At 40.2% G+C, this 28,000-nt stretch overlaps 1 protein-coding gene across 3 annotated transcripts in view; it reads right to left on the bottom strand.

The window, feature by feature from the left end:
- esr2b (estrogen receptor 2b) overlaps positions 1-27,183 on the bottom strand; it is a 64,973-nt gene extending 37,790 nt beyond the window's left edge. For 2 of the 3 annotated variants that reach the window (XM_034674266.1, XM_034674265.1), the window contains exon 1: positions 26,937-27,183. The gene's annotated coding sequence lies outside the window, so the exon portion shown is untranslated. Of the gene's footprint in view, positions 1-1,740; positions 1,813-26,936 lie in introns of those variants that run through there. The other variant, XM_034674267.1, reaches the window with a different exon arrangement.
- Positions 27,184-28,000: the final 817 nt, after the last annotated feature.

Genomic DNA, 28,000 nt, shown 5'->3' with positions numbered 1-28,000 from the left:
ATTTATAGTTAGCATTTCTTAACTGGACACCTTAAAACCTGCCAACATGCTCTCATTACGGTTGATTTAACTCTTCTAAACATATGAGCAAAATCCAGGCTGATAAACTGTTAAATAAACTACACCTGAGCCGTCACAGTCACAGGAACAGCTAGTTAAGTTAGAGAATATCACCCAGCCTTCTTCTGCTCCTCAGAACACTATTTTTCATGTAAACACCAAAGCTTGTATTGTAAACTCAGGAAATATGGCACCTTCTGGTGACTTGTACCATCAGTTTTGGTCAATTTAAGACTGTAGTGTTCATTTAGGGAAATATGTGCCTCATCTAAAGAATGTTACAATGTTACAATGTTACAATGTCATTTAGCAGACGCTGTTATCCAAAGCGACGTACATACAAGAACGAGAACAACACAAGCAAAGATCTAGACAAGAGGAAACAAGATCAGTAAGAGTAACAAAGTGCTTCAAGTCCATTTGGGTGCAGGTAATGCCAAGCAGTGGAAAGGCAATGCACAAAAGTAAGTAAGGATTTTTTTTTTTTTTTTTTTCTTCAAAATAAGGAACATCTACAATGAAGCAACCAAACAATTTAAGACCTTCCATTATCATCATCAACAATTAACATCACCACAATAATGACCAAAGTACCAAGTGCTGGGTCACTCAAGAGCTGAACACAGATTCCCAGAGTAGAGCAGGACAGTGTGAGTCAACTGTAGCTGGACGACATGATCTGCCACTGGGGACAACAGTGGAGAACAGTCTAGCTAAGTGCATAGTGCTTCCTAAAGAGCTGGGTCTTTAGCTGTCTTTTGAAAGTAGAGAGGGACTCTGCAGATCGAATGGAGTTGGCCAATTCACTCCACCATTTAGGGACAACAGAAGTGAAGAGTGCAGCTAGTGATTTTGATTTTGAGGCCTTGTGTGCTGGAAGCACTAGGCGCTTTTCAGAGGCTGAGCGTAGCAGGCGAGAAGGGCAGTAGACCTGGATGAGGGGTTCCAGGTAAACTGGAGCGGTTTTGGTGATTGCTTTGTAAGTCATGATTAGAGTTTTGTATCTGATGCGAGCTGCATGAGCAGGGGAGTGACATGAGCTGTCTTAGGCTGGTTAAAGACCAGACGTGCTGCTGCGTTCTGGATCATTTGCAGAGGTTTAACTGTGCATGCAGGGAGGCCTGCCAGTAGAGAGTTGCAGTAGTCAATGCGTGACATTACAAGAGCTTGAACCAGGAGCTGTGTTGCGTGTTCTGTCAGGTAGGGTCTGATCCTCTTGATGTTATAGAGGGAAAAACGGCAGGACCGAGCAATCGAGGCAACATGAAAGTGAAACAATCACACCAGCTCTCATTAGAAAGGCATGGATCTTAAACACTGCAGACTTATGAGGATCAACATTTTAAATGTCAAAGAAGTAACTTTGGTAATGTGCAGGTTGATGCCCGTTTTGGGTTGACCTATCAAACTTGAGGAAAAGTTGCAGATATTGGCCAAAATTGCAAGGTTGTATACAATGTGCAGGGATTGGTTGAATTTTGGTACAATTTCTGAATCCAAGATGGCATTGACATTAACCGTGTACATGGTAATACCATGTAACTAACTGGTTCATATCAGGGGGTGGTAGTGGCTCTTTACGCTTATTAGAGCCCGCCATAAAACAGAGGATAGACGAAGGAGAAGCAAAAGAAAAATAAGACTTGGTTGCCAGCCCAGACCACAAAAAAGTTTCCTCACCAGTTTGGGAGTTATTTGGATCTTGTAAAACAGACAGGGTGTTTGTGGACACTCAAATCTGCAGAAAATGCTCCACAGCAGTGTATGCAAAAAGTTAGAAAATGACAAATTGATAAAGAAAATTTAAAGATGTGATGGGTGGACATTGAGTCAAAGATATCAGAGTGGTTAGCTGTCTGTGCTCTCACACACACAAGCTGCAGCAGCTAGTGATTTTGATTGAGTTGGCATATGGTTGGCAGGTGTTGGGCCGTGTGGATGTTTTGTTACCGGTGTATCTGGTTGCTTTTTCACTCTTCATTATTAGTGTACTTGTTCTTTCTTTTATATCTTTTGTACAATTATGGTTGCATACTCTGCTAATGAAGAGTTTAACAGTACAGTTGAAGATTCAGCTGATAAGGTCATCCCCGCCCAAACACAATTTATAAATAAATACTTTGATAATATTGTTATTGTGGATTTTCCAATAACTGTGAGGTTAAATTCTGATATTGGGACAGCCCTCATCTCAACTTTGCAATTGCAATCTTTCGATTGGTTAGGGTTAATGCTAATCATAGGTGATTCTAGCCCATTTTGGGGGGTGCTGAAGCCCCTCTAAATTGAATCCCAGCACCCCTAATTTTTTTTTTTCTAATGCATGTTTTTTTAACAAACTAGAAAAGTTTCCAAACCATACAGTACTGGGTTGAGCTCCATGTTTTACATTTTGTGCATTTCAAATGAAAGTCCAAAAAAGAACTCCAATGTCATTTTTGGGTATTTTTGGTCCTCACTATAGGGGGCTGGTTTACTCAATAAACATACATACTGTTTATGTGTATGTTGAGGTGCTGCTGTATCAAAATGAGTTGTCTTCCCCCAGAAATTAGGACTACCATAAGTTTCTTTTATGATTCCAATCCATTCCTCTTTTGCTGTGGCTCAGCATTTAAATAACCTTATCAGATTTGATGGTTTAGTCACAGACTTTCCCAAAAAGTGTTATACTTTTCTTTCACACATGTGGGAATGAAATTACATTAAAATGTAAGAAACAGTGAAATGTATCTTGCCCGGTCAGGCAGCTCTCTGGGTGCTCAGCACCCCTAAACAATCTGATCCTAGAATCGCCCCTGATTCTAATCAACACTTATCAAAGCAACCTTATGGAGATAGGAGACTCTGTCAACTAGTCCCATTAAGCATTCCCTCTCCTTTCTCTTTGGATTAAACTGAGTTTCCAATTTGGACATGCTACATCACATCAGTTTAACATCCCTCAGCCTTTGTCTTGCAAATGTTCCAGTTATGCCATGATGTGGTTCAATAACACATTCACAAATGGTTCAAGTTAAACTTTGCAGATATTTAACCAGCTTCATATATCAGTACAATGTGGGTAGAAATAACAAATGAACAATGTGTAACTCCAAGATGTTTGAACCCAGAACCCTCTTGCAGACTTTCACCTTCTCTCGGGCTGTTTCTTCGAACTACAGATTCTGCCACTTAGTATTTTGTACACTACCGTTCAAAAGTATGGGGTCACTTAGAAATGTCCTTATTTTTGAAAGAAAAGCAGTTTTTTTTCAATGAAGATAACATTAAATGAATCAGAAATACACTCTATACATTGTTAATGTGGTAAATGACTATTCTAGCTGCAAACGTCTGGTTTTTAATGGAATATCTACATAGGTGTATAGAGGCCCATTTCCAGCAACCATCCCTCCAGTGTTCTAATGGTACATTGTGTTTGCTAATCGTGTTAGAAAGCTAATGCATGATTAGAAACATCTTGAAAACCCTTGTGCAGTTACGTTAGCACAGCTGAAAAGGGTTTTGCTGGTTAGAGAAGCTGTAAAACTGGCCTTTCTTTGAGCTAGTTGAGTATCTGGAGCATCACATTTGTGGGTTCGATTATACTCTCAGAATGGCCAGAAAAAGAGAACTTTCATATGAAACTCCACAGTCTATTCTTGTTCTTAGAAATGAAGGCTATTCCATGCGAGAAATTTCCAAGAAACTGAACATTTCCTACAACGGTGTGTACTACTCCCTTCAGAGAACAGCACCAACAGGCTCTAACCAGAGTAGAAAGAGAAGTGGGAGGCCCCGGTGCACAACTGAGCAAGAAGACAAGTACAGTAGAGTCTCTAGTTTGAGAAATAGACGCCTCACAGGTCCTGAACTGGCAGCTTCATTAAATGGTTCCCGCAAAACGCCAGTGTCAACATCTACAGTGAAGAGGCGACTCCGGGATGCTGGCCCTCTAGGCAGAGTGGCAAAGAAAAAGCCATATCTGAGACTGGCCAATAAAAGGAAAAGATTAATATGTGCAAAAAAACACAGACATTGGACAGAGGAAGATTGGAAAAAAGTGTTATGGACAGACAAATCAAAGTTTCAGGTGTTTGGATCACACAGAAGAAGATTAGTGAGATACAGAACAAGTGAAAAGATGCTGGAAGAGTGTCTGACGCCATCTGTTAAGCATGGTGGAGGTAATGTGATGGTCTGGGGTTGCTTTGGTGCAGGTAAAGTGGGAGATTTGTACAAGATAAAAGGGATTCTGAATAAGGAAGGCTATCACTCAATTTTGCAATGCCATGCCATACCCTGTGGACAGCGCTTGATTGGAGACAATTTCCTCCTACAACAGGACAATGACCCAAAGCACACTTCCAGATTATGCAAGAACTATTTAGGGAAGAAGCAGGCAGCTGGTATTCTGTCTGTAGTGGAGTGGACAGCACAGTCACCAGATCTCAACCCCATTGAGCTGTTGTGGGAGCAGCTTGACCGTATGGTACGCAAGAAGTGCCCATCAAGCCAATCCAATTTGTGGGAAGTGCTTCAGGAAGCGTGGGGTGACATTTCTTTAGATTCCCTCAACAAATAAACAGCTAGAATGGTAAAGATCTGCAATGCTGTAATTTCTGCAAAGGGAGCATTCTTTGATGAAAGCAAAGTTTGAAGGACAAAATTATTATTTCAACTAAAAATCATTATTTCTAACATTCTCAATGTCTTGACTATATTTTCTATTCATTTTGTAACTCATTTGATAAATAAAAGCGTGAGTTTTCATGGAAAACACAAAATTGTCTGGGTGACCCCAAACTTTTGAACGGTAGTGTATGCTGAGTCTCACTGTCAATTAGTGAAGAGAGAGGCAACCCCTGAGCATACCTAATTCAAAACACTCTGACCAGATTAAAAAGCAAAAAGTTGGGATGCAGGAATCAGACAGAAAAGGTAACCTATGACAGCTTGCAGGATGGCAGAAGAGCCAAGGCGTGGCCTTTAAGGGCAACAGGTTCAGTGCATTCTGGTTATTGTAGGTCACTTTGCACTGAGGACCTTTACTTCTATCATTTAGCACCAATTTCAATATTATTAGTATTTCTCAACGCTAGCGACAGCCTTTGCCAGCAGTGAAATATCCCTTTAACAATACAACAAAACCTTATCACACCTCAGGGATGCATGAATCTTTCCAAACTGTCACACTCTATTTGTGCCGTTATTAAACTGACTGTTACACCGAGAAGAACTGTTATTGTATCCAAGGAAAAGCAACCATGAGCACTAAACAAAACCAGATCAAGGTTCTTAAAACAGGCAGCACAAACAGTTTTATACAGCCTGGCCGTAAATCAGGAAATCAGACCGGTCCAAAGAACACGGTGATGCAAAATCATAGAAATGAGACTTGTTTCCTTCAATCTGGATGACATTTCACACCCGAATATCTTCTTTGACTTGCTAAATTTAAAACACTGACTCACTGAAGTCAATTCACCGCAGTTTTCACAAGTTCTTGGAAACATTCAACAAACCAAAGCTCGTTCATTAAGGTTAGAAACAGAACAAGACATGAAAAGAGATCAAATAGTTTGAATAACTCACTTAATTCTTCAAGCTGTGTGGCCAAGCAGTTCAGCTGTTACCCATAGACTATGCAAATATCTGTTTTGACAGAATGTCTGAGCTGAAGTTTGAGCTTTGGACAGACTGGTGTTCGTGGCAGCCTTCCATGGTAAACCACCAGGCAGGCAACAAAGGGTCAAAGGTGCCTCAAAGCAACTCTTTATCCACTGATTCATTCACGTCACTGCTCATCTGGTCTTAAACCAACAGGTCTACAAGGATAAAGCTTTTACCCCGTTTTAGTATGATAAATATCCATTTAAAAATAACTTAGAATATATAATTCCAGGAAAACTGGTGTTGAAAAGAAGCAAATGTGGAAGCACAAAAACTGAACCTCCTTGAGAGATGACTTGAAGCTGGCTCACAAAGCAAAGACAACCCAGTCAGATCCAGTCCAGTGAAATTAAAATGCCAAGCTGCTATCACAGGTCTTGAGAAATGAAGCCGATGGGGAAGTGCTAAAAAACTGCAGTTCCTTGAGTGTCCACTTGAGGCTGTCTGCAAAAGCACCTGAAGCCACACACGCACCCATTCAAAAAAACATCTTAACAGCACTAATAAAAATGTTTACAGCCTGGTTCAACAAGCAAAGAGGGTATTTTTTTATAACTCAGATTTGGGGATATTAAAATTGAAGGCTAAGAGTTCAGCATAATCACGGCTGGCTTGCATGTCACACGGGCGCACTGCAGCTGTCAGCGAGGAGTCTAAAAGCCCGCCTCAACTCCCTCTCTTTGCTTCTCGCAAGGTGGACTGAAAGTTAGGTTGAGTCAGCATTTCCAATATGGCGACCACCGTCAATAGACTTCTAAACTCTTAAATTGTAGCGATTCTATGGATCCATTATTTTCTACACATCCTCAGACAGAAGGGGAGCCAGACTCATGAAAACCAGAAACTTTTCATTCACACCTGATGAGAGGCAGGGTCCATTTAGAGACTGTGCTTCTCTCTCTTTCTCTCTATGTGTGTGAGGAGCAGACATATTGATGATTAAATTATTGTTAAAGGAATTCTGTTCAGACTAAAATTGTGGGCGTGGCACACTGTCAAGTTTTGAGGTTTTCTTGGCAATCTGCCAAAAACTTGGAACATTTGCACCACCTGAGGCAGTATATACTCTCAGATCTTGCTTTCGCATCATGTATAATATATAATGTATATTATATATAATATAATATACATCTATATATATTCAGTAATGTATGATGCGTTGGGTCGAAGAGGGCGGGTGTATGTTTTTACTGAATATTGAAGTTTCGGCATGGATTTTGAGCCCCACCTTAGTTTAACACAATGACATACAGGTGCCGCCACTGATTATGCAAATCATACAAAAGACTGTTTACAAAAAAGGCACAGGCTTATTAACTATACTATAAAAACAAGGAGCTATATCTTTCTTTCACAATTCTTTTTTTTTTTTTTTTTTTTTTAAAGTTATATTTTTTGGGCTTTTTGCCTTTATTTGATAGGATAGTGAAGAGAGACAGGAAATGTGGGGAGCAGAGAGGGGGTAAGACATGCAGGAAATGGTCGACCAGCCGGGAATCGAACCGGCAACCCCTGCGACGAGGACTATAGCCTCTATATGTGGGGCGCTTAGACCGCTAGGCCACCAGCACCCCCACAATTCTTTTTATTGATTTCGTAATTACAGTTTGGTTTAGTTTAGTTTATTCACACACATCATCACAAATATACATCTATATATATTCAGTGAACATCTCAAAATGGTCGGATGTGTGGAAAGGGGTGATCCCAAGGAAGCTATTTAAAGCTTTTAATAGGGGCCCCAATTTCCCACAAATAAAGTGGCAACAGACAAGATACAACAACAGCAACAACAACAATTAAAGCCGCAAGCGGCGATGAACGGGCCCTCGCACACCCGCGGCCGCCGCCTACGCGAGCCGTCGCCACATGTAAACCTTCGCCTGATATTTCCCATCACATGATGCGAAAGCAAGCTCTGAGAGTATATACTGCCTCAGGTGGTGCAAATGTTCCAAGTTTTTGGCAGATTGCCAAGAAAACCTCAAAACTTGACAGTGTGCCACGCCCACAATTTTTGTCTGAACAGAATTCCTTTAACAATTATTTACTCGTCAATATGTGTGCAATAGAATGTGCCTTGTTTGGACTGAATCAGAGAAAAACTCTAGGAGGAGCTCTCAAAAGTATGCACCCTTATTTGGGCGTCATTCTTCACATTCAAAGCTGTATGTGCGTTTGATGCCCCGCCTCAACGCCTGCCACGCCCACATTTTTTGTCTGATCAAAATTTTTTCTGATAATTTTTTCTCGTCAAGGTGTCTACTATAGGTTGCCCTTGGTTTGGACTGAATCGGAGAAAAGCTCTAGAAGTTAATAGAGAAAGTATGCACCATTATTTTGGCCCCGTTTTTCATGTTCAAAGCTAGGTGGCGCTCTTCCTGTTGAGTTTGGGATATGGGTGCAAGAGGCTTTTTTGTGCGTCCTGATGCCATGAATATGCATAAAATTCTTCAAGCATGTAACTCAAAATAACCCCTATGGGGAGGGGGTTTTGAAAACTGTAGGGGGCGCTAGTGAGCACATTTTTTTGATTTTTTTTTGCGAAACCCATAAAATGTCGCAATTTTTCCCAGCACTGACGAGTGTGTTGGATGAGGTGAGATAACGTGCACTTTAAAGTCACAAAAATCCATATTCCGAAGTTTTTTTTTGATGCCCCGCCCCAAAGTCTGACACGCCCACAACTTTCGTCTGAACGGAATGCCTTTACTTTGTATTAATCGTCAATGGGTTTACTATAGAATGTGTCTAGTTTGGACTGAATCAGAGAAAAGCTCTAGGAGAAATTAGCAAAAGTATGCACCCTTGCACGGACCCAGTTTAGTCCCATTTTTCATGTTCAAAGCTAGGTGGCGCTCTTCCTGTTGAGTTTCAAATATGGGTGCAAGAGGCTTTTTTGTGCGTCCTGATGCCATGAATATGTGTAGGACTTTTCATGCATGTAGCTCAAAAAAACTCTATGCGTGGCATGTTATTTTTACCTCTAGGGGGCGCTACTGACATTTTTTTTTGCGAGACCTATAATAACTTGCAATTGAGTGTGCAAAAATATCTGCGCTTTCATTCATGTTCAGGGGTCCAAAAATGCGTTTTAAGTGGCATATAATGTGACATTCTTAACCCATTGTCGAGCTCATTCCATATCTGTGGCCCTCTGCATACAATGCTAAAGCTGGAACATTTTAACCTAAGTTTTTTTTCCAGTAATTAGATTTTTATTCCTGGTAGCATGTGCAGAAGTAGGTGGATTGGAATGAGCTCACATAATTTCTGATTTAATTTGTGGACTGTTTGGTACATTACACAGGTGTTCTGGAGGTAATTGTACTCGGTTAGCCTCAGAAGACTATAATGCATGAAAAGTTTTCCTGTAGGAGAAGTGTAATCAGACCATGAGATTGTACGTATGACTTTTTTTTTGGAGAGCCTCAAGTTTCTTTAAAGGTGACATATCATGCAAAATGGACTTTTTAATGGTTCTCTACCTGAAATATGTGTCCCTGGCATGTCTACAAACCCCCCGAGATTGAAAAGAATCCATTCTGCCCCTGTTCTGATTTCTCCACCTTTCTGTAAATGTGTGTGAAACCAGCCGTTTCAGACTTCAGTGTTTTTGTTACGTAACAACAATATCCGGTCTGTCACGGAGTCAGAGCTCGGAGCTTGTTCAGCCCATAGACTGTATAAAATAATACTCAACCCCTCCTCTGTTTTTCATTACCTGCACACATGTGTGCTAACAAGGAGCTTAGGAGGGAGGCATGCTAGTTGTAGGCTGTCTTAATAAACACAAAGGTCGGTTTTACTCCCCACGTCTGCAGATTTGAAGATCTAGTGGATGATTTTTATTTGTCATGGATAAGTGCTAGCGCTAGTTAGCATAGCTACATAGCTACATGTTCATAGCTGTAGCTGTGTAGCAAGACACACGTCGACATACTGACAAATAAAACAACAAGAAACACTAAATCTGTGACCAATCCTTCAGAAAAGGTCCTGCTGCCTTTCTGGTAGAGGTCGGTTTGACTCCCCACGTCTGCAGATTTGAAGATCTAGTGGATGATTTTTATTTATCATGGATAAGTGCTAGCGCTAGTTAGCATAGCCACATAGCTACATGTTGGTAGCTGTGTACCAAGACACACGTCGACATACTGATAAATAAAACAACAAGAAACACTAAATCTGTGACCAATCCTTCAGAAAGGTCCTGCTGCAGGCGCCTCTCCGTCAGGATCAGATTCTGGATCAGATTCAGAGGGTTGAAGTAACGTGATCTCTGAGCAGCCGTGTATATTCAGCCAACATGTAAACATTAGATCAACGTGCTGGAGAGCCGACGCACATCCACTTCCTGAGGGGGCGTGGTCAGAGAGAAAACAGAGTGTTCTGAGGAGGACTGAAGAAGAGGGTTTTTCAGGCAGACCAAAATCTGATTTCAAAGTGTTTTTTTGAGCATAAACTTTAAAGACATGTTTTGGGGACCTCTTAGACCAATATATATTGATGAAAAAAGCGTGATATGTCACCTTTAAGTGTGTTGGAAATGTGTTACACCATATGATATTGCAGTAATGTAGATGAGGCTCAAATAAAGTTTTGTATAGGGTGAGTAGTGCTGAGAGGGGAAGAAAGTGTCTCAACTTAAAAAACAAAGCAGCATATTTTGATAGTTTTTCAATGTGGCATTTGTAATTAAGAGATTCATCAATGATGATCCCCAGAAATCTAGTAGAGCTGACTCTTAGAATATTTTGTCCATTTATCCTGGGACAGATTTGCTTACCGTTAGCTTTTTTAGAGGAGCGAAAGACAATGTAGTTTGTTTTGTTGATATTTAAAGTGCATGTAAGCATTGACAGTGTAAAAAAAAGTAGATATAAAGAGTGTGTGCACCAAAGGCAGTACTTCAGTACAACACACTACAACAATTTTACTGGCCTTTTCATGACCATTACCCCAAGCCCCTCCCACCCAAACCTCACATTGCTTACATAAGGCAACAAAAAAAAACAAAAAAAAAACAGACAGACCAAATTAGGTAAAATAAATAAATAGAATAAAAAAGCTAAAAACTAAAAAATTAAATAAACATTAAGGCATTAAAGATAGATAGAAGGATGAGGGGGAGAGAAGGAGAAAGAGAGAGGGGAAGGAGGGCAACTAAGCTTCATCTGGGTGAACAGTTGTTTTGTCTAAGTATTCAGTGAAGGGCGTCCAGGTCTTGTCAAAAGAACTTCTTGATCCCGTAAGTGAGAATCGGATCTTCTCAAGTTGGATATGACTAAGGATCTCCCTGAGACAGCTGTTATGGGAAGGAGGGAGCGTGTGCTTCCACCTGAATAGTTAGTATGAGGCGTCTAGCTAGCAGGGTCGTAAAGGCTAGAGCCTTGGGTCCTCAGGATGCGTGGCGTTACGTTATGGCTCCATCTCTGGAGCGTGCCCCTGCGGCTCAAGTCTATTTTTGACGGAGCCCGCGCCCAGGACGCGTCAATATGCACAGAAAAAAACAACCTGGACAGGAAGTCAGGCACGAGGATCGCATGCAACATCCACCAATCTCAAAATAAAACATCATACACGGACTCCCGACCGTTTAAAGATCCTATAGATCAGAAATACCCATCGATTTTGGATGTAAGATACAAACAGCCACATATATGTGATCCAGGTCGACTACAACAGGATTTTAAGATGATCACTGTGTCAGAAGGTAACAGGACTTTAAGATGATCACTGTGTCAGAGGTAACAGGACTTTAAGATGATCACTGTGTCAGAAGGTAACAGGACTTTAAGATGATCACTGTGTCAGAAGGTAACAGGACTTTAAGATGATCACTGTGTCAGAAGGTAACAGGACTTTAAGATGATCACTGTGTCAGAAGGTAACAGGACTTTAAGATGATCACTGTGTCAGAAGGTAACAGGACTTTAAGATAAGATCACTGTGTCAGAAGGTAACAGGACTTTAAGATAAGATCACTGTGTCAGAAGGTAACAGGACTTTAAGATGATCACTGAGTCAGAAGGTAACAGGACTTTAAGATAAGATCACTGTGTCAGAAGGTAACAGGACAACAAAATAGAGCCGAAATAATATTATTAAACTCACTGTTAAACTGTTAAGTTTTGTTTTTGCAGGTTTAGAACTTGCAAAAACAAAACTTAACAGTTCTGCAGCATTCTCAGTGATGATAGAAGCACAAAAGTAATGGAATACTCTCCAAATGAGCAGAAATTCAACCACAGAAAGGCTCTGTGACCTGTTGTTTGTATCTGGTTCTCTCTATGCTGGACCCAGCTGATCCTGGCTGCTGTACGCTCCCAACATGCGTCCTGTAGACCAGGGCGTGAGCCCTCGGACGGAGAAAACACATCGGGTAAGACATGCCGTTTGGTCGCTGAAAGGTTGGGCACTCCTGAAGGTGGGACTCCAAATAGGACTGTGAGTGGGTCAGGGAGAAGGACTGTATCAAATACTGTTCCCAGTGTGTCAAAAATTTGATTCCAAAAACCTTGTAGTTGCAGGAAGGAACAAGGAGCTATATCAAGGAGTTGTATGTTAAAATTTTTTGATTGCCAATGAAACTTACAAGGAATTTAAGAAAGTTGGTAACAGTGGAGGCAGTGTAAGAGGCTAATATTAAACAGGGGGCTTTGCATGGTAAAGTTATGGAACCCCTGTCCAAAGGTTCTTTTAATCTGTATTCAGTATCAGCCATGTGTCCAGTTAAAGTGTCAGAGAGAGTTTCTGCTCTCTAACTGTGAAACTGTGGTTTTATTTACAGTAGATACAGGGAAACATTAACCAAATGTTTCTTGTGAGGTCAGAGTCTAATGCTGCTTGGACAAATAGACCTTATTCACTTATTCATACTCGTATACATGTGTTTCAACATCTCATCCAAATCTGCTGTAATGAACTGGAACTCCATTGTGAGTTTTGAATGACGAATGATGAAAAAAAAAACCTGGAACACCCTGCAGAGTCCAGTCAAAGAGGAAGTCCATCAGACCCTGTTCACACTGGCAAATGTTTTTTTTCTCTTCACACAACAATGGCATCCCTTCTGAAGAAAGAAGCTTGTTTTGAAGAGAAATATAAAAGCAGAACTGAGGCTCAGATCTGCCACCTACAGAGGATAGAAGACACAGATCCACAGGGCACACACTGCTTCAACAAAGCATGCGTCTGACTCAAAAATATCTCCAGAAATGCATGAAACAAGACCGGAGCATGAATGAAAGTACAACATGTTTCTTCATTGAGCACGGTTTGCAGGCCAATGTATCAAAAACCTGTTTATTTCCCTTGTATAAAGAAGCGTGGAGCCCTCCTCCCCTCAGAACAAGGCTCCCAGCCAGCAGCACATACCGAAACACAAAGACCCCCAGCAAAACCATTAGCCGGACTCTATTCCTCCTTTCTCTCAGCCCCACAAAGACGACAAGGAGCTGCTGGAGGAGCTGAATTGAAGAGGTGGACAGATTACATGGGAGCGGGAGGAGCTGGAGGGAGCTGCTTCTGGCTCACAGAGGAGCCTGGAGAAAAAAAAAAAGAAGTGAGAAGCTTCAGGCGAGCAAACAGGCCGATTAGACTGTGGGGATTTAGAGTTATTTTACCTGTCAGAGCTGCTGCAGCCGCTACCTGCCTCACACGTCTATCACTGACACTGTACTGCAGGAAAAAATACTCCATCCTCAGCAAGTCATTTCATCTGCTTCTGAGCATTTCTCCAAACTGATATCACATGTTTTAAGATCAGATGTTTCATTACTTTATTACATTATTAAATTCAGATTAGAAACAATTTGCCATCCTTCAGTTTTCTACATAGAGATTCCTCTCAAGCTCACTAATATTTATTTTATGTTATGAGGAAAACTAAAACAAGACTAGTCTGAAATGATTATTTAATAAAATTTTCATGCATGAAAGTACAGTCATGGCCAAAAGTTTTGAGAATGACACAACTATTAATTTTCACAAAGTCTGCTGTTTCAGTTTTTATAATGGCAATTTGCATATACTCCAGAATGTTATGAGCAGTGATCAGCTCAACTGCAATTAATTGCAAAGTCCCTCTTTGCCTTGAAAATGAACTTTATCACCAAAAACACATTTCCACTGCATTTCAGCCCTGCCACAAAAGGACCAGCTAACATCATTTCAATGACACACAGGTGTCACACACATTAACACAGGTGTGGGTGTTGATGAGGACAAGGCTGGCGATCAATCTGTCATGATTGAGTGACTGGACACTTTAAAAGGAAGATGGTGCATGACACCATTGTTCCTCATCTGTTAGCCATGGTTACCTGCAAGGAAACACGTGCAGCCATCATTGCATTGCACAAAAAGGGCCTAACAGGGAAGTTTATAGCAGCGAGTAAGATTGCACCTCAGTCAACTGTCTATCCAATTATCAAGAACTTCAAGGAGAGAGGTTCAATTGTTGCCAAACAGGCTCCAGGCGCCCAAGAAAGTCCAGCAAGCGCCAGGACCGTCTCCTGAAGGTGTTACAGCTGCGGGATCGGGCCACCACCAGTGCAGAGCTTGCTCAGGAATGGCAGCAGGCAGGTGTGAGTGCATCTGCACGCACAGTGAGGTGAAGACTTTTGGAGGAAGGCCTGGTGTCAAGGAGGGCAGCAAAGAAGCCACTTCTCTCCAGTAAAAACATCAGGGACAGACTGATATTCTGCAGAAGGTACAGGGACTGGACTGCTGAGGACTGGGGTAAAGTCATTTTTGGGCATGACTGTACAGTCATGGCCAAAAGTTTTGAGAATGACACAAATATTACATTTTCACAAAGTCTGCTGCTTCAGGGTTTTTAGGTGTTTTTGTCAGATGTTTCTATGGTATAATGAAATACAATTAGAAGCATTTCATAAGTATCAAAAGCTTTTATTGAGAATTACACAGAAGTCATGCAATAAGTCAATATTTGCAGTGTTGACCCTTCTTTTTCAAGACCTCTGCAATTCTCCCTGGCATGCTGTCAATCAACTTCTGGACCAAATCCTGACTGATGGCAGTCCATTCTTGCATAATCAATGCTTGGAGTTTGTCAGAATTTGTGGGTTTTTGATTGTCCACCCGCCTCTTGAGGATTGACCACAAGTTCTCAATGGGATTAAGATCTGGGGAGTTTCCTGGCCAAGGGCCCAAAATCTTAATGTTTTGTTCCCCGAGCCATTTTGTTATGACTTTTGCTTTATGGCAAGGTGCTCCATCATGCTGGAAAAGGCATTCTTCATCACCAAACTGCCCTTGGATGGTTGGGAGAAGTTGCTCTGGGAGGACGTTCTGGTACCATTCTTTATTCATGGCTGTGTTTTTAGGCAAGATTGTGAGAGAGCCCACTCCCTTGACCGAAAAGCAACTCCACACATGAATGGTCTCAGGATGCTTCACTGTTGGCAAGAGACAGGACTGATGGTAGCGCTCACCTCGTCTTCTCCGAACAAGCCTTCCACCAGATGCCCCAAACAATGGGAAAGGGGATTCATCAGAGAAAATGACTTTACCCCAGTCCTCAGCAGTCCAGTCCCTGTACCTTCTGCAGAATATCAGTCTGTCCCTGATGTTTTTACTGGAGAGAAGTGGCTTCTTTGCTGCCCTCCTTGACACCAGGCCTTCCTCCAAAAGTCTTCGCCTCACTGTGCGTGCAGATGCACTCACACCTGCCTGCTGCCATTCCTGAGCAAGCTCTGCACTGGTGGTGGCCCGATCCCGCAGCTGTAACACCTTCAGGAGACGGTCCTGGCGCTTGCTGGACTTTCTTGGGCGCCTGGAGCCTGTTTGGCAACAATTGAACCTCTCTCCTTGAAGTTCTTGATAATTGGATAGACGGTTGACTGAGGTACTCGCTGCTATAAACTTCCCTGTTAGGCCCTTTTTGTGCAATGCAATGATGGCTGCACGTGTTTCCTTGCAGGTAACCATGGCTAACAGATGAGGAACAATGGTGTCATGCACCATCTTCCTTTTAAAGTGTCCAGTCACTCAATCATGACAGATTGATCGCCAGCCTTGTCCTCATCAACACCCACACCTGTGTTAATGTGTGTGACACCTGTGTGTCATTGAAATGATGTTAGCTGGTCCTTTTGTGGCAGGGCTGAAATGCAGTGGAAATGTGTTTTTGGTGATAAAGTTCATTTTCAAGGCAAAGAGGGGCTTTGCAATTAATTGCAGTTGAGCTGATCACTCCTCATAACATTCTGGAGTATATGCAAATTACCATTATAAAAACTGAAACAGCAGACTTTGTGAAAATTAATAGTTGTGTCATTCTCAAAACTTTTGGCCATGACAGTACATTTTTTTGTTCTAGATTACAGGTGTGATAAAACACAATTTCAATAAGTCACTTTTGGCCTTTAGAAAATTATGACAGGAGTGTTTCACATTTCTGACACTACAAAAAAATAATTTCAGGAAAATAATCTTCAGAAAAATGTAATCAAAAAACACCAGTGCAGGTTAAAGTGAAAAAAAGTCTTAGTTCAGTACTATTATTTTATATATAAAGGAATACCTATGAGTGCATTATTGTGAATATGCAATGATAAAAGCTGTGCAGTTAAATATACCTGTGTAAAAGATTGCCAATATATAGCAACAAGTTGTGGAGTCAAAAGTTTGGAAACACCTCCTCATTCAAGGGTTTGTATTTATTGTAATGATTGTAAACACTGTAGATTAATACTGAAGACATCAAAACTATGAAAGAACATATATGGAATTATTTATATTTTTAAAAAGTGTTAAACAAAGCAGAATCTGTTTTATATTTTAGATTCTGTAAAGTAGCCCCCTTTTTCCTTCATGACAGCTTTGCACACTCTTGGTATTCTCTCAGTCTGCTTCATGAAGTGGTCTGCTGGAATGGTTTCTAATGAACATGAGCCTTGTCAAGAGTTCATTTGTAGAATGACTTGCCTTCTTAATGTGTTTGAGACCATCAGTTGTGTTGTTCAGAGGTAGGGTTAGTACACAATGGATAGCCCTATTTGACTACTGTTGTAATCCAAATTATGGCAAAACCAGATTATTTCATAGTTTTGATGTCTTCAGTATTAATCTACAATGTTGAAAATAATTAGAATAAATGAAAACATTGAATGAGAAGGTGTGTCCAAACTTTTGACTGGTAGTGTACATCCATAACATGATGGACTTCTTTCTTCATGGCAACAAAATGCTGTTCTTAGATCAGGCATGCTTATAGACTGAGACCTTAATTAAAGACAACAAGACAGAAGCATATCAGCAAAGACATTTAAGAGTGTCATATTTAAAACAGAGAGAGCAAAATGCTAATTCATTAAAAAGTGCATTAATAGAGTTAAGTTATATCTATCTTGCTGGGTTATTTTTATTGTATTATTGTGCTTATCATTGAAATCATATAGATACAGCTGTAAACAAAAAAGGAAAAATGAAGAATTGTGAATACCATTGTTTAAATTGTTGAATTTGAAATAAAAACTAAGTTCAAAAGTGCATTAATGGTGCTATGGTTGCAGTGGGTTTTCGCAAAGGATATTCTGAGGTGACACGTTACAAATGATCTAAACAGAAATGTCATCTCCTTCAGTCACAACAGTCAAAGCTGAATTTATTCATCGCCACTAAACACGGGGTTACAGAGTTTTAGGTGAATATTGTCAGATTGTCAGAGGTGCTGCTAGGAGCGGGCACTGACAGCGTCTGTCTCCATCTTCATGTTGGTGTTTCTGTGACACGGCGTGGCGTGTGTGTTTACATTTTACAGCCATGCTCAGTGTAGTGGTGTGAGATTCAGAAATGGAGAAAATTGCCGCGACTGTTGCTGATGTTTTCTTCTTCTTTTGCTATTTAATGCAGTTAGCATTCTTCTTCTCCTGTTACTTAATGTTACTTAAACCTTCATTGATGATGTAACACATGACGGCAGCAGCAAAATGAACTCTGCAGTCTACAGAATCATTTTGTCTGCCAATTTTAAAGAAAGATGCAACCAAACTGATAGAGAGATCCTTCTTCATGCAGCAAGATAATGACCCCAAACACACTGCAGAAACAACAAAGGAGTTCATCAGGGGCAAGAAGTGGAAGCTTTTAGACTGGCCAAGTCAATCTCCAGACTTAAACCCTGTAGTGCAGTGGTGTCCAAACTTTTTTCAAAGAGGGCCACATATGATGTTGTCAGAATACCTCAGGGCCAGTGGCTCCTACTGAGACTTAGGAATCATAAAAGTTATATATGAACTCTATTTAATGACAATCATTTAAAATTTTGTCTCAATAAATCAGTAACTAGGAAGTCCTCAGTTTTCCACAAGCCATGTAAACATTAGCAAAGTGTATCTTCTTTTGGAGGAAAATGTTTTTCATTAGGGTCGGGCAATGTGGGAAAAATATTGTATCATTATTTTTCTATGGCAGGATCAAGATCTGGATTTCACCACACTTCTTTTTCATGTGGTTTTTAAGACTTTTCTGACCAGCAGACGACATTTTAAGAACTAAATAATTATTTTGAACAATTTTTATGCACCAAATTTTTCCCTTTTCTGAATAGTTCCATAATTTTGATCTCGTCTTGTGTCCTCTTTTGTGTGATCTGAACTTTTAGTGTTCATAAAGAACATTTTCACTTCATGATAAAAACATTAATTTGAAAACCTGTCAACTTTAAGAGTTCTTGTGTTTCTTCTTTATTGCCGTCTTGCAGAATTCCCAGAGCTTTGGCTTTAGACAGGTAGTCCATATGAAGCTTTTTGAGACATTTCTGGATTGACTTTAGTTTTGTTTGTAGAAAGAAACTGTGATTAATTTCTTTGCTATAAATAACACAATTTAATAACAATCATTTTAAATTTTGTCTCAATAAATCAGTAACTAGGAAGTCCTCAGTTCTCCACAAGTCATGTAAACATTAGCAAATTTTATCTTCTTCTGGAGGAAAATGTTTTTCATTAGGGTCGGGCAATGTGGGAAATATTACATCATTATTTTCCTATGGCAGGATCAAGATCTGGATTTCATCACACTTCTTTTTCATGTTGTTTTTAAGACTTTTCTGACCAGCAGACAACATTTTAAGAACTAAATAATTATTTTGTACAATTTTTATGCACCAAATTTTTCCCTTTTCTGTACAATTTTATAATTTTGATCTTGTCTTGTGTCCTCTTTTGTGTCTTCTGAACTTTTAGTGTTCATCAAGAACATTTTCACATTTAAAAACCTGTCAGCTTTAAGAGTTCTTGTGTTTCTTCTTTATTGCCGTCTTGCAGAATTCCCAGAGCTTTGGCTTTACACAGGTAGTCCATATGAAGCTTTTTGAGACGTTTCTGGATTGACTTTAGTTTTGTTTGTAGAAAGAAACTGTGATGAATTTCTTTGCTATAAATAACACAATTTAAGATGGAAGCTTGGGGCCATAAATAAATGGACCTTGGGCCGCAATTGGCCCCTGGGCCATACTTTGGACACCCCTGCTGTAGAACATGCATTTTATCTGCTAAAGAGGAGACTGAAGCGAGTAACCCCCCAAAACAAACAACAACTGAAAGAGGCTGCGGTGAAAGCCTGGAAAAGCATCACAAAAGAAGAATGCAAAAGTTTGGTGATGTCAATGGGTCACAGGCTTGATGCAGTTATTGCAAGCAAAGGATTTGCAACAAAATATTAAGTCTTATTCACTTTAATGTATTTGAAGTGTATCTGTTCCAATAGTTTTGCTCACCTAAAAATGTGGTGTTCCTTTACAAACAATGCTATCTTCTAAGTTGTGTATCAGATCCAGATGTAAATACCTGGAAATAAAAGGTGAAATGTTGATCTCTTGTCTCATGTTCATCTTTTGGTGTCAAACCCAAATGTTTCCAGTCTACAGCCAAAAGAAGGGAATTGGCCTCACTGTTCCAATACTTTTGGAAGGGGACTGTATATGCCAGTTTAACCAGATACAGACAAACTGCACTGCGCTACACGATGCCGTCATCTGTGCATGTTTACATCCTGGTGGTAGAGCATTATCGCATTATGGCAGTATCTATTATTTGGAGCTACAGCCCTGACTAAGACACAACATTACCTGGGATTTTGGGGCTACACTCATAGAAACAGAATCATTTGTTTAACCAGCTAATAATTCTAATACCAACTAGCGAGGGTTACAATGTTTATTTGTGTAGGTGACTTAAAGGGTGCATCCCCATCCACATTTCATTCTCTTTTATTTGTCTATAAAAAATGGCCGCTCACTTTGTCCTACATTATTTATCATAGGCATACTAATCATGAATATATTTTAGCCTTTGCATTACATTATTGACTTCCTTGAGCTCGTTAATATTGACCTCAGCCTTGAACGCGCAGCAACAGGCAGCACCATTACTGTAACCGTGTATCCCAAGAAGTAAAAATGTAGCTGTGCAATCGTCTTTCTAAAATAAACACTCACCACACAAACATGGCTCAGAAAAAAAAGTCTGTATCTAGGAACATTTTTCAGCAACAAGGCTGCAACTATTTGCAGGTGCTGTGGCTCAAAGAGAGAAACAAAACACACAACCCTCTCTGTCTCTGTTTGTGATCCTCTGTAGGCGGAGAGGGTGGAAGAGGACATGGTTCTTAAAGTCCTGATCGAGGACTAAAGGTGACAGGAGGTTAAATTTGGTTTGAAAGGCAGGCTGCAATAAATGTTTCCAAATCAAGTGGTGCATTTTTAATTAGAAACACGATGGTGTTTAGAAGACGCTGCCGTATTGTAATATAGTTCAAAATGAGACTCAGAGCTACAACATTCAAACATTCTAAGGCCTGAATTTTAAGGAATCAAGAAGCATCAACCAAAGGTGTTCTCTAATGCAAATGAAACAATGTTCATGAATCAAATTAAAGAAAACAAAGTGATCTCAGTAATGCATTCAGCTATCAGCAGGACAGCTGACTGCTTCACACAACAGCAGCAGGAAATGTGAAGTCCAACTACACACCTTCTACAAATGAAGTCTTTATGATACAGGCGTATCTTTTACATTCAGTGTGGTATCTTTAAATGACGTCTGCTCCCATACGGACTCAGAAAACCTGCTGAATGCATTTCCTGCCTCAAAGCGCTCTGATGAATACTCACAGCGACTTTCACTTTCAGACACAACCATGACTGCAGTAATCAGAAACGTGCATCTCACCACACCCATGTTCCCGGTGTGAACCAATCAGGATTTAGCACTTCCAAAAGCTGAGTGGTGCCGTGCCAGCTTGACCCACTCATTGTATCCTTTTTACAATTTCTCTTTTTAGCTCTGTTGCTTCTTTCAGACCTGTTACCTGTGTTAAATACTTGATTCTGATTGGTCAAAAACCCACATTATAAATGAATCTCAACCACAAATGCAACGCCAGTGACAACATGATGATATCAAATCAATCCACAGAAAGGAGTCCAGCACATTTCACCTCTGCCTGTTGACACTGTGGCAAATATTTATGTCTGATCTGCAAAGATGGGAAATAATGAGTAATCCTGGTTATCCTCCTGGACATTAGTGCAGCTTTCGACACCCTCAATCACTCCATCCTCCTCACCCGCCTTCAATCTTCCCTCGGTACCACTGGCACCGCCCTCTCCTGGTTCAAATCCTACCTCTCTGACCGCCACCAGTTTATCAGCATCAACAACCTCAAGTCACGCACAGCCCCCCTCTCTCATGGTGTCCCCCAGGGTTCGGTGCTTGATCCCCTCCTCTTCATCATCTACATGCTCCCCTTTGGTCACATCATACGCCGCCACGGCCTCCATTTCCACTGTTATGCCGACGACATCCAGCTTTACATTTCAACCACATCCATCACCGCTGCTTCCAACACCACCCTCACAAACTGCCTCACTGAAATAAACTCCTGGATGCAAACAAACTTTCTCAAACTCAATTGTAATAAATCCGAAGTTCTTATCATAGGCCCAAAATCCCTCACTTCCACCTGCCCGGACTTCTCACTCACTATTGATAAATCCACTGTTTCAGCATCCACCCACATCCGTAACCTTGGTATCATTTTTGATCAGTCACTCAACTTTCAACAAAACACATTTACAATATTTCAAAAAACGCTTTCTTCCACCTTAAAAACATCGCCCGTCTCCGCCCCTCCCTTTCCTTCACTGCAGCTGAAACTCTCATCCACGCCTTCATCACCTCAAGACTCGATTACTGCAATAGCATCCTCTACGGTTCACCCAACACCCTCCTCAACAAATTACAATACATACAAAACTCAGCTGCACGCCTCCTCACTCACTCCCGCTCCAGAAACCACATCACCCCAGTCCTCCAGAACCTCCATTGGCTTCCCATCCCCTCAAGAATACAGTACAAGATCGTCCTCATCACCTACAAAGCCCTCCACAATCTAGCTCCCTCCTACCTCACCGACCTTCTGCAGCCATATAATCCCTCCCGCAACCTCCGCTCCACCAACGCCAACTTCCTCACCCCTCTCACCAAACCCAAGCACCGAACCTGGGGGGACAGGGCCTTCTCTGTCGCTGCCCCCACCCTCTGGAACTCTCTCCCCCAACACCTCAGATTCTTTTATCTTTTATCAGAATCTTTTAAAGCGCTCTTATAAATAAAATGTATTATTATTATTATTATTATTATTATTATTATTATTATTATTATTATGCTAATTGGAATCCTGACATGGTGAGCAACACCCTGAAGTGATTTTTATTTGCATAACCACTTCTTCACTACTTACTTTATTGGAAAAGGTCAGAAAATGTTTCTAGAATGTGTTCATCCTTATATGAAAGCATCACTTTTTTCAGCTTGCATTTTTTTCCTGAGAATTGGTCCTGATTGGTGAATTGATTATCAAAATAGCGACCAATATTCTGCTTCTCTTTCAGCCATATGAGGGAGTGCACATGAGAGGTCAAAGTTAGACTAGTTAGACGTAAGAATGGCAGAAGCAGCTGGAAGCATTGGTTGAAACTATTCTTTCTGTCAGACTGTAGACCAGGGGTGTCCAAAGTGTGGCCCAGGGGCCAATTGCGGCCAAAGGTCCTTTTATTTATGGCTCCAAGCTTCCATCTTAAATTGTGTTATTTATAGCAAAGAAATTAATCACAGTTTCTTTCTACAAACAAAACTAAAGTCAATCCAGAAACGTCTCAAAAAGCTTCATATGGACTACCTGTGTAAAGCCAAAGCTCTGGGGATACTGCAAGATGGCAATAAAGAAGAAACATAAGAACTCTTAAAGTTGACAGGTTTTCAAATTAATGTTTTTATCATGATGTGAAAATGTTCTTTATGAACACTAAAAGTTCAGAAGACACAAAAGAGGACACAAGACAAGATCAAAATTATGGAACTATTCAGAAAAGGGAAAAAGTTGGTGCATAAAAATTGTTCAAAATAATTATTTGGTTCTTTAAATGTTGTCTGCTGGTCAGAAAAGTCTTAAAAACAACATGAAAAAGAAGTGTGATGATATCCAGATCATGATCCTGCCATAGGAAAATAATGATGTAATATTTCCCACATTGCCCGACCCTAATGAAAAACATTTTCCTCCAGAAGAAGATCAAATTTGCTAATGTTTACATGGCTTGTGGAGAACTGAGGACTTCCTAGTTACTGATTTATTGAGACAAAATTTAAAATAATTGTTATTAAATATTTCATATATAACTTTTAGGATTCCTAAGTCTCAGTAGGAGCCCCTGGACCTGAGGTATTCTGACAACATCAAATGTGGCCCTCTTTGAAAAAAGTGTGGACACCACTGCTGTACACCATCAGAAGTTCTCTGTGAAGTTAACTGGTTCAAGTTTGATCAGTTACCTTCTCTGAGGTCAGACCTTTTCAGGGTTTTTCAGTGCACGGCTGCAACAGAATATACAGGGTACACTTAGGATTCAACAAACTGCTGTTTGTAAGAGACTGAGAGGATACACATTGTGTCTAATATTGGAAATATGGAAAGAATGACTTGCTCACTAAACCTAAGAACAGATTAATGTTTGCATTACTGGGAAAAATGGACTGTGTATGCAGCATTGAAGGATTAATAAGCCATTACAGAATGGACTGACTGTATTTCCCCTATTATAACACATGGATGAATAGATGATCTACTGTTTCTGTTTCACTGAGCTGTGTTGTCTACCTATGCCTGTTTACAAAAATAAAGTATATTAAATAAATAAATGTGTCTGTCACTATGTCCAATATGATTACACTCTAATACAGTGTGACCAAGATGCGGCAGAGGAACACCACCCGTCTTTCACTGCTCTCCGTAGCCTGCTTGGAAACACCCTGTGAGGGCGACGGCAGTGAGGAACCACACGTACCACGCTGCTTTTCACTACGGCTGTGTTTTAGTTACGCTCTGTACTCGGGTATCTTGGGTGATGGACAACCTGAGGATGGAGTGGGAGAGGGGGGGGGGGGAGTGTATAAGGAATTGTTGAGCAGAGTGACCTTGGTGAGTTCGTCGGCGCCAGTCGGCGGAATTCTTTTTGACGTGGGTGAAACCAGAAAAAGGATGTTCTTAAATTCCAACTTTTTATTTCGGGTAACTACAGGACTTCCCTCCATCCTCCCCTCTACACACACACACACACACACACACACACACATACTTCTGACTCCCCCACAGCTCAGTTATTCACAAGTGGAAAAGGAATCTGGTATTTACAATAATGGCACGATTATTATTACACCATGAGCAGTCTCAAGGCCGCGAAGAGGAGGCTGAGAGCCGTACATCCTCATTGGTTTCCACTGTGGGGCCTTAAAAACAGCAGCAGATAGGGCCGGGATTGTTGGTGTGTGTAAAACAAACACCAGTGGCGTCAAATGATTAGATTAGAATCCAAACGTCTCTTACAAAAAAACACAGTTTGTGAAAAAAAAAGTTCACCAAGACACTTTCAGTCAAACACCTGTTAAAGTCACGTTCTCTGCAGTCACGCGTGAACTCACTGCAGGAGCCTGATAGAAATCCTAACTTGATTTTTGTGAGTAAAATCTGAACTAACTGATCTCACTGAATTGATTTATCCCACTGTTTTTTTACTTTGCACACTCTTAAATGCACTTTAGCTACAGAGAATAATATAATTAAGTGCACAAACTGTCTGCAGAGCATCTGCGCAGAGGCAGTGAGTCTTGGATGAAAGAGTCACTCTTGCACTGAGCGACCTTTTATAACCAACTTGATATTGCATGTGATCATTTTTATTTTTGATGTTTACTTAAAACAACTAGCTCTACTTCACAGGGCATTTCTTACATGAAATTATTCAAATTAAAAAAAAACACACATCTAGTTTTTACATATTTGGATCCACATCACTTCTTTTTCCAGTTATTCCCCTCATGTAAAATTCAAATCCTGACACAAAACATTCACATTTTGTTCACTATATCTGCATCAGATATATCGGCTCAGAATTGCACCAGTCTTTCTACTTCAAGCTGTCGTGAGCGTTTTTTTCTCCTCTGGGAGTTTAACAAAAACATTATATTAAACTGTTTTCCAATGTGCAGCACCAGAGGTGACCACACTCTGCTTCAGGGCTGCCCTTTTTTTTTGTACTTATGAGACACTGAATAAGATGTGGACCCATGAGGGGGGTGAGTCAGGCCACATCGTATAGCCTATCTGTTCAAGGTTATAAAAAAACGGCTAAAGTTGTAAGGATAGTTGTGTGATATGACTAAAAGGCTCCAGAATGGACTTAGAAATATGCCATTAAATACATGACTGAACTATCCTTTGTACACTACCAGTCAAAAGTTTGGACACACCTTCTCATTCAATGTTTTTTATTTCTTTTAATTACTTTCAACATGGTAGATTAATACTGAAGACATCAAAACTATGAAATAATCTGGTTTTGCCATAATCTGGATTACAACAGTAGTCAAATAGGGCTATCCATTGTGTGCTAACCCTACCTCTGAACAACACAACTGATGGTCTCAAACACATTAAGAAGGCAAGTCATTCTACAAATGAACTCTTGACAAGACTCATGTTCATTAGAAACCATTCCAGGAGACCACTTCATGAAGCAGACTGAGAGAATACCAAGAGTGTGCAAAGCTGTCATGAAGGAAAAAGGGGGCTACTTTACAGAATCTAAAATATAAAACAGATTCTGCTTTGTTTTACACTTTTTAAAAAAATTAAATAATTCCATATATGTTCTTTCATAGTTTTGATGTCTTCAGTATTAATCTACAGTGTTTACAATCATTACAATAAATACAAACCCTTGAATGAGAAGGTGTTTCCAAACTTTTGACTCCATAACTTGTTGCTATATATTGGCAATCTTTTACACAGGTATATTTAACTGCACAGCTTTTATCATTGTATATGCACAATAATGCACTCATAGGTATGCCTTTATATATAAAATAATAGTACTGAACTAAGACTTTTTTTTAACTTTAACCTGCACTGGTGTTTTTTGATTTAATTTTTCTGCAGATTATTTTCCTGAAATACATTTTTTGTAGCGTCAGAAATGTGAAACACTCCTGTCATAATTTTCTAAAGGGCCAAAAGTGACTTATTGAAATTGTTTAACACTTTGTGGTTCATTCAATAATTCCATATATGTTCTTTCATAGTTTTAATGTCTTCAGTATTAATCTACAGTGTTTACAATCATTACAATAAATACAAACCCTTGAATGAGGAGGTGTTTCAACACTTTTGACTGGTAGTGTATATGTAGAGGTTTATGGAGGTTTTTTAAAATAATACATAATACAGTAATTCACACAGTAGGGGAACAAACTATATTAATTACTTAAAGCAATATCAGATAAAACACTCTAAATTCCTATTAAATTTGTACAATTTTAAAGCCCTTCAATTGAAACCTCACCATACATTTCTGCATGATTTAATTCGAGGTACTCAGCACACCTGTTCTAAACGTCACTCATCACGCCTTTAAATTTTCATTGTCATTTTAGTGGTAATAAGTTAATTACCGTCCAGACTACAGTGACTAAATTAAGTCATGCATGAAGTGTTGAAGCTGCAGATCACTGCGTAAAGTTTCGAAAAAGCAGCAAAAATCACCGTCACACCTGTTGATTGGTTTTAAAATATGGCTTACGGACAAACACTTTTCAAAGTCAGCTCACAAAATACACTGTCATGTCACTAACCTGTCACTCGGTCCAGGCGGGGATCTAAGGCAAAGATCAGCAGCTGCTGTCGGAGTTTGAGTCGCGTCTCTGCGGCTCCAAGCAGTCAATGAAGGCAGCACAAACAAACCCGTGACGCGTCAAAGTGAAACTATATGTGCACACTTCAGCTGGTGCAGAAGGCGCTCAAACCTCCGCGTTATTCCTCCAGAGACTTCTTCACTCCAGGCTCGTCATTACTATTCCCCTTCATCCTCTCCCTCCACTATCAAAGTGTCACATTTAAGGTTTGACCGATTTGGCGACGTCAGTGATGGCCACGCCCCTTTTTTTTAGAAGAGACGCCAGGCAAGAGGAGGGTCACAAATTTTGGACTTCAGACAAAAGGGACCGAAACATACGGAAGAGGATTAGGGACATTGAAAATACAATAAAAATTAATTATTATTATTATTATTATTATTATTATTATTATTATAAGAAAAAAAGTCAGAATTCTGAGATTAAAGTCAGAATTCAGATTTTTTTTTCTCAGAATATTAAAGGCCCTGTGAGGAGTTTTTAACTGGCTGAGAAACTGACTGAAAGTGACACTGATGCCTCTTTATGACCTTCAATAGCAAACAAGACCATCAGCAGCAACACTGACACCTTCTCTGTTGTTATTTTTAATGCCTGAAACCGCCGTGAGGGGGTAGGTGTCAGACCAGATGATGGACATCTCGCTTCAGAGACATGGAAAATAATCACATTGCCTGATAATGTTGACTGTAGAAGACAACAGGATGAGGCTTTTGTTGAAAACACTACTTTTGCATGTATAGGACAAGAGATAAGAGGTATCACTTTGTCCACAAGGGGGGCGCCAGAATCGATACAAAACAAAAGTTCCCCACAGCAGCTTTAATAATAATACAATTTTCATTTATATATTTTTTTCAATGTGGGTGAAACCAGAAAAAAGATGTTCTTAAATTCCAACTTTTTATTTCAGGTAACTACAGGACTTACCTCCATCCTCCCCTCTACACACACACACACACACACACACACACACACACACACACACACACACACACACACAC

This window comes from Notolabrus celidotus, chromosome 22 (genome assembly GCF_009762535.1).
Source record: "Notolabrus celidotus isolate fNotCel1 chromosome 22, fNotCel1.pri, whole genome shotgun sequence".
NCBI lineage: Eukaryota > Metazoa > Chordata > Actinopteri > Labriformes > Labridae > Notolabrus > Notolabrus celidotus.
The sequence above is the reverse complement of the archived record's forward strand: the minus strand, read 5'-3'. Positions and strand labels throughout refer to the sequence as shown.